We start from the raw sequence: 10,791 nt of genomic DNA on the forward strand, positions 1-10,791 counted from the left end.
GGAACCAACCAGTACCCCCAGAACTCCCAGGGAGTAAACCACCAACCAAAGAGCACACTTGGAGGGAGCCATGGTTTCAGCTGCATATGTAGCAGAGGATGGCTTTATTGGCCATCAATGAGAGGAAAGGCCCTTTCTTAATTGAAGGCTCTATGACCCAGTGTAGGGTAATGCCAGGGTCAGGAATCGAAGTGAGTGGTTTGATGAGCAGGAGTAAGGGTAGGGGATAGGTGGTCTTCAGAGAGGAATCCAGGAAAGGGGATAACATTTGAAATGTAAGTAAAGAAAATATCTAATAAAAAACAATAAAAGAAGAAAAAAAAAGAAAGAAAGAAATTCCTCACTCCACCCTGATCCTCTAGGGAAAACAAATTTCTTTGTGCCTTCTGCAAGTATTTGGAAACCAGGGTTCTTAGTCAGGAAAATACAAAATTATGGATTTTTCCACCATGACTGAAAATTTTATAGATCTTGTGGGGGAAGGAATATAGCAAAAGGCAAGAATTAGGGTTCCGTGCTGAAAGGCTGAACAAAATGTCCCAGGTCCTTCATTCCAGAAAAGCAGGGAGTACATGAATCGTGTACAAGCTGTGACATAGGGTTGTGGGAGAAGTCAGGGTTCAGCTGCTGGAGCAATGGGTTTTTCCAACTCTAACTCTTCCTGATATCCAGTTATGAACTTATATATCCTCTTCACCATGAGCAAATATCATGATGAGATCTGGTTCCTGCATCACGTTGTCACCCATGTTCTAGTTCTTGCAGGCCATCACCAATACAGCCTGATTGCCAGGAATGTCCTTGTCATGAAGTTCTCATAGTAGCGCTAGTTCATCTGTCTTGTCTCTAGTGTGGAGAGATCCTCAGACCTGCTGTATTCATGGTCGTTTTCGTTCAATTCATTGTTAGGAGAGGTTGGGCTTCCACTTTCCACAGTGGAGTGGTTGTTTACAATCTGGATCACAGTGTGAGGAGGGGAGATCATCCCTTCCCAGTGGGTCTCAATTGCTGGTGGTTGTGGGGAGTTCACCCACTCGAGGATCTCCTCTAGGTTCTGAAGGTTGGGGTTGACTCTGTGGATGACTCGCATATATGCCTTCATCAGATGAATTTCGTGCTTCTGTTCTGCCAGTTGGTGCTTGTGTTTAGCCGATGTTTTCTCCAGCTCTGAGATGAGCATCTGCTGCTGCTGGAACACGGAGCACAGGTGCTTAATGCAATTATGGTTTGGCAGTTCATCTTTGGGCATCTCCAGCCCACAGCCCTGCTCACAGGTCACAGGCTGCTTCATGTTGTACTCACAGACACTGAGGTGTGACATTAGGTTGTCAAGTCTGACATGAGCACTGCAGCCAAACACAGTGTTGTCACAGGCAATCTCTAACTTTGACAACATGTTTTGCATGATCTGAGGTACTGGGCGCAGTTGGGCAACCGTGAAAATTCCATGGTCTACTGGACATGTTTGCTGCTGAGAAAAGCATTGGATGATGCAGGCATTGCAGAAGGCATGCTCACAATGAGGTGCCTGTACTGGAGCCTCCAAGACTCCATTGCAAATAGGGCAGATAAGGTCCTCATCAATGAGCCCCTGGAAACGGGTTACATCATAACCCATGTCTCATCACTGAAAACCAGGCCCTTCTAAGTGATGAGGGCAGGTTCCCTGTTGACAAGCATCCAAGCCACTGACGCCTCAGCTCAGTGCCACACAGGAGATGCTATGAGTATCTCATCTTGTTGGCTATTCTCCAACTGAGTCTTTCTTCCTAGTGACAAGTTTCATGGCCCAGGGGTGGGTGTGATGTCACAATCAGGAATGCTAGCCCTGGACACATGGGGGTGGGGGTGGAGGCTAACTGCAGCTGAGGCTCCAGCTGCTCCAGCACAGCCTTGGTGCCTGGTCTTAGCGTTTCCCTGTAGGGGAAGGGGAAGAGAAGGATCACAGCAAAGCTCTTAACCACTAAATCATTTCTCTGGCCCCAAATTCCATTCTTGGGAACCATTGTTTCAATAGTCTGGTATCCAAGGGGGAAGAGCATACGTTTTCTTCATATCTTTTCTGATTCCAGGATAGTTACAAACCTAATGTGCCCCAGTTTACTGTCAACAGAGAAGTTGCAATGCATCCTGATAAATCTAGAGGCAAATCATGACCACAACAGTCTGTCTCTCAAAGAAAAACATCCTCAAAATACCCCATAGAACTCTCCTTGCACTTTCTCCTGCCTTTCTTTTTCCTTGGGCACACTAGTTTCCAAGAAGGGAAACGCTGAGCCAGAGAGGTCAAGGACACCACAAGGAAACCTACACAACCAACCAACCTGGGTTTATAGCGCCTTACAGCAGCTGAACCACCAAAGAGGGAGCATGAGTGTGATGAATCTAGGTCTTTTACCCATATGTAACAGATGGGCAGCTTGGTGTTCACATGGTACCCCTAAGAGCAAGAGCAGGGACTCTCTCTGACTTTGTTGCCTGCCTTTAAATCCCATCCCTTTCCCCTCACTGTTGGGCTGCCTTGCCTGGCATTATTAGGAGGATATGTGCCTAGACCTACTGCAACTTGATATTCTAAGGCTTGTTGTTATCCATGGGAGGCCTCCCTTTTTCTGAGGAGAAAGGGAGGAGGGCAGATATGGGGGGAAAGGGTGAGACTGGAAGGAGAGAGGGAAACTGATATCAGAACATAAATAAATAAATAAATAAATAAATAAATAAATAAATAAATAAATAAATAAATAAACAAGCAAACTAATTTTAAAAAGCCCTGGGAATTTTCATGAGATCTTTGTTTTCTAAACATGTAAAGGCACTAGAAAGGTGATATACCAACCTCCCCTTCTACAATACATACATACATACATACATACATACATACAGACAGACAGACAGACAGACATATATACATCACTTCATTAGATTTTTAAAAATCAGTATCATTTATGATATCCTTTATAAGGACTCACTAAACATAAGCACTGTGGTTGTCTGTATTCTGTGAGTTTGTCATGGTTATCAGGGACGGAAACAATGAGCTGTCTCTGGTAGTAGTCTAAGAAGTTCCTTTCTCCTTTAGGGACTTTCACTCAAGTAAACCAAGGATTCCTGGCTTCCCTACAAAAAAAGAATTTCAGAATGAGCTACTATGACTCAGAATTGGACTTTATAAAAAGACATTTTCAACATGAATTTTAAGTACAGCGTTAATATAAAGAGAGGTGCTGTCAGGGAACAAATAAGATACACCCAAACATGGTTATGGATTTTTAAAGAGAGGATCTTAAGAACAGTTAAGTGTCTTTACAATAGATCTCTCTCTCTCTCTCTCTCTCTCTCTCTCTCTCTCTCTCTCTCTCTCTCTCTCTCTCTCTCTCTCCTCCCCCACACACATAAGTATGTGTGTATGTGAATGTGTGTTTTAATTTTAGTAGACTTTAATTCCATTCTTAAAGGTCTCCAGACTCCCTTTTATCAAACACTGTTCAAAGGGTGTAGTCTACAAGTCTAGAAGGAGAGTTTTCCTTTGTAGACAAAGTTGACAGTGCTATTTAAATTGAAAGATGGGAAATGAGTGCTAAAGTTGAGGTTGCATGTCATTCTGACCCTAAGTAAGCACAAATGGGTTTCCTATGTCAAATATTGTCTCTTTGGNATTTTCCCTATCAATGTTGTTTGAAGTGATTAGAGCTTCATTACTCTGAGACATAATCTAAATCAGTGTCTGTAAAGATGGTGTTATAAATATAGCCTTGAAGCTTCTGTATCATAGCAATATAGAAAATTGATCATCACTCATCAATCAAAAAAATTAGCCAAGCAAAAAGGAAGTTGAAAGCTAACCATTTTCAATGTCTGGCTTCAATGTTCAATGTTAAGAGTATCAGGGCTTTCTGTTGTACTCATGTTTAAAAACTTATCAAAATAATGACCAAAATACTGTACTCTGGTTTTATGTAGTAAGANGTATACTTTTGAGAAGCTCCTTTCAAGGCATCTTCTGACTTTTGCCATGTAGCCATTCAACTGGAAAAATCTTCCCATTTTCTACAGTAGGACCCCACAACTGTATATGTCAATGGAGGATGTCTTAGTTGGGGTTTTATTGTTGTGAAGAGACACATGACCAAGGCAACTCTGTTGGTTTATATTTTTCAAAACCTACTTTAATCAGGATTCTCAAATGATTAAACCTCCCTTCTAACCCACCACCCACCAGAGGGAGTGGAAAACAAAATTTATTAGAACATTGGGGAAGTGGACCTATTTACAAACCATTCTTTGGGGCAATTCTAATCTTTGTTGTCAGGATATCAGCAGTTGAGTCTACTAGCAAGCCACCAAACATCAATCAGCAGCTTCAGTCCAGTCCACTTGGTGAATGCTGCAGATGAATCAGCAGCAGCTCTGTGAGAATAAACCACAATGCCAGCATGAGTCCATGGAAGCAGCAAGAACTCACCAGAATATAACGAAACTTCTTTGCTGAGTTACTCTCTACAAAGTCATGACAAGGGAAGATCAAAATGTGGTACAAGGCCAAGTAGTGTCAGAGTATCATCTGTGCAAGGCGTACCAAAGCACAAGTTTTGTACTACTATCTGTGGTCATATTTATATTTTTTCCTAAATATCATGTATCATTTCACATGTCTGTTTTCAGGAAAAATCATCTCACCTGTGTGTGCTTCAGCAAAACATTCTTTCATTTGTTTGCTTTAGCAAAACATTCTTTTACCTGTCTGCCCCAGGAAAATATCAGTATGACCTAAATGACTCTCCAAAGAAACAAGAAATTTCCATGTTATAACTCTTTTTTTTTTAGTATTTTTTATTAGATATTTTCTTCATTTACATTTCAAATGCTATCCTCCAAGGCCCCAGGGCCTTCTCCCCGCCCTGCTCCCAAACCCATCCACTTCCACTTCCTGACCCTGGCATTCCCCTGTACAGGGGCATATGATTTTTGCAATGCCAAGGGCATCTTCTCCCATTGATGGCCGACTAGGCCATCCTTTGCTACATATGCAACTAGAGACACAGCTCTGGGGGTACTGGTTAGTTCATATTGTTGTTCCTCCTATAGGGTTACAGACCCCTTTAGCTCCTTAGGTACTTTCTCTAGCTCCTCCATTGGGGGCCTTGTGTTCCATCCTATAGATGACTGTGAGCATCTGCTTCTGTATTTGCCAGGCATTTGTATAGACTCACAAAAGAGAGCTATATCAGGGACCTTTTAGCAAAATCTTTCTGGCATATGCAATAGTGTCTGGGTTTGGTGGTTGTATATGGGATGGTTCCCTGGGTGGGGCAGTCTCTGGATGGTCTTTCCTTCTGTCTCAGCTATGAAATTTATCTCTGTAACTCCTTCCATGTGTATTTTTCCCCATTATAAGAAGGAGTAAAGTATCCACACTTTGGTCTTCCTTCTTCTTGGGTTTCATGTGTTTTGCAAATTGTCTCTTGGATATTCTAAGTTTCTGGGCTAATATCCACTTATCAGTGAGTGCATATCTTGTATATTCTTTTGTGATTGGGTTACCTCACTCAGGATGATATCCTCCAGATGCATCCATTTGCCTAAGAATTTCATGAATTCATTGTTTTTAATTGCTGAGTAGTACTCCATTGTGCAAATGTACCACATTTTCTGTATCCATTCCCCTGTTGAGGGACATCTGGGTTCTTTCCAGCTTCTGGCTATTATAAATAAGGCTGCTATGAACATAGTGGAACATGTGTCCTTATAACCTGTTAGAGCACCTTCTAAGTATATGCCCAGGAGTAGTACTCCTAGGTTCTTAGGTAGTACTATGTCCAATATTCTGAGGAACCGCCAGATTGATTTCCCGAGTGGTCTCTCAGGAGACAGCTATATCAGGCTACTGTCAGCATGTACTTGATTGCATCCACAATAGTATATGCATTTCCTTCAGTCTGTGCTCCACATTTTGTCTCCATATTTGCTCCTGTGAGTATTTTGTTACCCCTTCTAAGAAGGAAAGAAATATTCACACTTTGGTATTCCTTCTTGAGCTTCATGTGGTCTGTGAAATGTATCTTGGATATTCTGAGTTTTGGGGCAAATATCCATTTATTAGTGAGTGCATACCATGTGTGTTCTTTTGTGACTGTGCAACCTCACTCAGTATGATATTTGCTAATTCCACCCATTTGCCTAATAATTTCATGAAGTTATTGTTTTGAATAGCTGTCTAGTATTCCATTGTGTAAATGTAGCACATTTTCTGTATCTATTCCTCTGCTTCAGGATATCTGGGTTGTTTCCAGCTACTGGCTATTATAAATAAAGCTGCTGTGAACATAGTAGAGCATGTATATGTTGGTGCATCTTCTGGGTATATGCACAGGAGTGGTATACCTGGGTCCTTAGGTGATACTATGTCCAATTTTCTGAGGAACTGCCAAACTGATTTCCAAAGTGGTTGTACCTATTTGCAATCCCACCAACAATGGAGGAGCGTTCTTCTTTCTCCACATCCTTGCCAACATGTGCTGTCACCTGAGATTTTGATGTTAGTCATTCTGACTGGTGTGAGGTAGAATCTCAAGGTTAAGAGATACCTTGTTGATAGTTTCCTTCTTATATCAGTCAGGGGCAGATCAGATGGCGGTCCTTTGTTTATCCTAGCTTGAGGCCTGGCTTGATGGCCAAAGTTGTCTTATGTGTTGAACTCATAAAAAATCAAATCAAATCAAATCAAATCAAATCAAATCAAATCAAATCAAATCCAGGCAGCACAGCCCAGGACTGGGAAGGTAGACAGAGACCTATGGACTGCCATGTCACCCACAGACGTGTCCTCCAATGCATGGGCATTAGACACCTACTTGTCACCATGCATGCCAAACAGCATGGAAGGAGGATGTTGTGCAGAGGTCCATCACCCATATGGCCAGCACAAAGGAGGCATCAAAATGTGGTATGAGTATGTGTTGGTCAGTTAGGAGAGAAAGGAGAAGTGGGATATTTTGAGCATTGTGAAGAGAGATGGAATTGAAGACTCCAGGGTAGAGAAGAGTAGCCTGTCCGCAATTCAAGCGCTGACTCATACTTCAGGATTTTGATATGTATGGTATTTCTCAAGTTTTTAAACTTTTTATTGGTTCTTTGTGAGTTTCATATCATGCTTCCGAGTCTTGCTCATCTCTCCATTCCCTCATATCTGACCCTCTTCCTTGCAACCCCACTCCAATAAAACATAGAAGCAAATAAACATACAACTATAAAACAAAGCATAGGAAACATCTCATTTTGTCTTGAAAGCTGTAGTGTGTCCCAGTGTGCCCTGATGTTTGGTTTTAGACCCAGGGACATGGGACATATATGCATATTTTACATACCAAGGCAGACCTGGCCTCCAGGTTCTCCTAGTTTCCTTCAGTTCCTACCTGGTTTGCATTTTAATTTTAATTAATTAATTAATTAATTTATTTATTTATTTATTTATTAGAAAAGCAGCCATGAATGACCTTGATCTTTTGATTCTGCTGCTTCCATCTCCTGAGTGCTAGAACTGCAGGCATGTGCCACCACGAATATTTTATACAGTGATGGAGACCAAATTCATGATTTCACCACAAACACTTTATACCATTCTGGAGACTAAATTAAAGGTTTTGTGAATATTAGGCAAACCCTTTACCAACTCAGCTATATCACTTTCCCATGATTCAGTGCTTATATGTGGAATAAAATGGTGGCCTGCGTCCTGCCCACCACAGTTCTAGGGCCACTCATAGAGGTGGATGTAGGAAATTTGACTGTGTACACCCAACTAGAGTGTTTTAGGCTGTGAGAAGCTGCAGGACCCTATTCTGGGGGTGGGAAAGTTCAGTCTGAGGTCCCTGGGGAACCTCCTGGAGTTGACTCATGGGTCTCTGGGCTGCACACCACTGCATGCCATGGAAGAGTTGAGAATAGAGTGTGGGCTCTTGAGCCAGCAATAACCCAAGGCCAAAGGGAAAACAGTGGGGAGGAGAGCTTTGGCTGTGTCCCTTGGGGTGAGAATGTCCTTGACTTGTTCAGGCGGGTGGCTTGGCTTGGTGGAGACTATGACTGAGAGATCAAAGGGAGGCCTCTTACAGGAGATTAGACACAGCTCTTTAGAGGAAGACCTGCTCCATTGCTCCAGCACAGCAGATCCCAATGAGAAGAGGCAGTCCATGGTTTTAGGGCATTGATTGTCATGGCAGAGAGTTGTGATGAATAAAACTGTACCCCACTTTCTCAGGGCAGGCCTGAGGTTAAATACCTTGTCCAGGGAGGGGTGTCTGAAAAGGAGAGTTTAATTGGCTAAGTCCTTCAGGCCTTTAGGTACCTCATTAAAATGGTGATCTGTCTTGAGGCTATGTGACCTGGAATCATCTCCTATACCTGTAGAGGATCTTGGGGTGTTGCTCTGTGTGACTAGTGGCCACAGAACTATGGAGTGGAGAGCTTCGGTCTCATGTCAGGAGCCTGGTGTCTAGGAGCATGTGGCAAATGTCTGCTGTCCCTTGCAGGATAATCTCCTGCTGGGTCACTGGCATTTAAACCTAGCTCAACCAGAAAGCAGGCTGCCTTTCACAGTCCCACACTTATATGGATTTGTAGATGTCTTTCTTAAGACATCCGGTCTTATACAGAAAGGACTTCAAGTTAGACAGAAATGGATGTGAACCAACTGCTCTGTTTAAGGATTTATATCTAATGATTAGAAGACTTTTCTCACAGTCTAGTTTCTGGCATACCACTCTCTAACTGCATATTTACAGGTACTGGACACTTAGCACATATTCCTATTATTACTGGCCTCTTCCCTTGTTATCCTAATTATATGCCCAGTCTGGGTGAAAGAATATCTAAAACTAATTCCATATATTTGGAAAATGTATAACTTATCTCCATGTAGGACTATGAAGCACCAAACTATGTCTTAGAAATCCAACAAAATAAGTGTATGCAGATTTCAAATCTAACTTCTTCCAAATATATGATAAAACTCTTCTTGTTGCAAACAGCATCTTATAGAACATGATAAAGTATAGAAATGAGATGATGTGATTTATCAAAATTTACCTGTTCCAAGTTTCACATTTTACATCATCTTAGTTATCAGGATCTCTTCATAAAACCTCCTTATAATAAATGTCTGCTAGGTGTCAGTTTATACATAGGTGTTTTTGCTTCACTATACAGAAACTTGATAAAGGGCATTCTTTGTTCCTTGGATTAATGTGAGCTCCTTACTTTCCAAGATAATTTATTATTTTAAGGTCTTCTATAAGGGTGTAAAACTGTTTGGTACTAAAACATTAAATTGAAAATTTTCAAGGCAGCAAAACCTTATAAATGTGATAATCCTGAAATGACTTGTCCATTGTCAATACTTTTATGTAAAGAAAAAACTTAGTGTTTAATAGACAGAAAGAGAAGAACCTGGGACAAATGGACTTACATTCTTCTCTTTACTTCTGAATACATATGTGGAAATATTGATGAAAAATTATATCAGACAATGCAATTTGATAAAATAAAAACTGTCAAATATTCTGGTACTGATGGAAGTATTTTGAGAACAGACAGATTCTGAAGTGATGAAATGATGTTTTGCACAGGATTTTATAAAAGTAAATATCACAGTTTAGTTCATGATAACATTACCATAGCTAGCAAGGGAGAAATGAAAATATTCCAAGGAGACACTTATGTATCTCAGAGTGACTATCAGACTATTGGAAACAATCGGTTCCAAAGAAATGAGACTTTTCCCAGGAATCTCAGGCTGGGAGAAAGAAAAGGTGCCTGTCAAAGAGAGAATTTTTCTCCTGAAAAGAGATTTTACAGATTTGTGGCAATTTGTCAGGTCACCTTACAGGATGAGACTGAACCCCAGATTATGATGGGTCAATGGTGGGTGGGAGCACACTTAAGGCAATACCCCCTTATAGGTGCAAATCTTTTGCTCCTAGTTAATGTTTTTTCTTTTTTTCTTAAAATTTTTATTAGGTATTACTTCATTTACATTTTAAATGCTATCCCCAAAGTCCCCTATACCCTCCCCCCGCTCCCCTACCCACCCACTCCCTGTTCTTGGCCCTGGTGTTCCCCTGTACTGGGGCATATGAAGTTTGCAAGACCAAGGGGCCTCTCTTCCCAATGATGGATGACTAGACCATCTTCTGCTACATATGCAGCGAGAGACACGAGCTCTGGGGGTGCTGGTTAGCTCATATTGTTGTTCCACCTAGAGGGTTGCAGACCCCTTCAGCTCCTTGTGTACTTTCTCTAGCTCCTCTATTGGGGGTCCTGTGTTCCACCCAATAGCTGACTGTTGTTGGAGCATCCACTTCTGTGTTTGCCAGCCACTGGCATAGGCTCACAAGAGACAGCTATATCAGGGTCATTTCAGCAAAATCTTGCTTGTGTATGCAATAGTGTCTGGGTTTGGTGGCTGATTATGGGATGGACCCCTGGGTGGGGCAGTTTTCGGAAGGTCCATCCTTTTATCTCAGCTCCAACCTTTGTCTCTGTAACCCCTTCCATGGGAGTTTTGTTCCCAATGGAAGGGGCAAAGTGTCCACTTTTTGGTCTTCCTTCTTCTTGAGTTTCATGTGTTTACAAATTGTATCTTGGGTATTCTAGATTTCAGGGCTAATATCCACTTATTAGTGAGTGCATATTGTGTGAGTTCTTTGTGATTGGGTTACCTCACTCAGGATGATTCCCTCCAGATCCATCCATTTGCTGAGGAATTTCATAAATTCATTGTTTTTAATAGCTGAGTAG

At 41.6% G+C, this 10,791-nt stretch overlaps 1 pseudogene; it reads right to left on the reverse strand.

Annotated features, from left to right (window-relative positions):
* Window positions 1-680: 680 nt before the first annotated feature.
* LOC110314241 lies at window positions 681-1,618 on the reverse strand (annotated as a pseudogene).
* Between the last annotated feature and the right edge of the window lie 9,173 nt (window positions 1,619-10,791).

The sequence above is a fragment of the Mus pahari genome, chromosome X (genome assembly GCF_900095145.1).
Source record: "Mus pahari chromosome X, PAHARI_EIJ_v1.1, whole genome shotgun sequence".
NCBI classification, from domain to species: domain Eukaryota; kingdom Metazoa; phylum Chordata; class Mammalia; order Rodentia; family Muridae; genus Mus; species Mus pahari.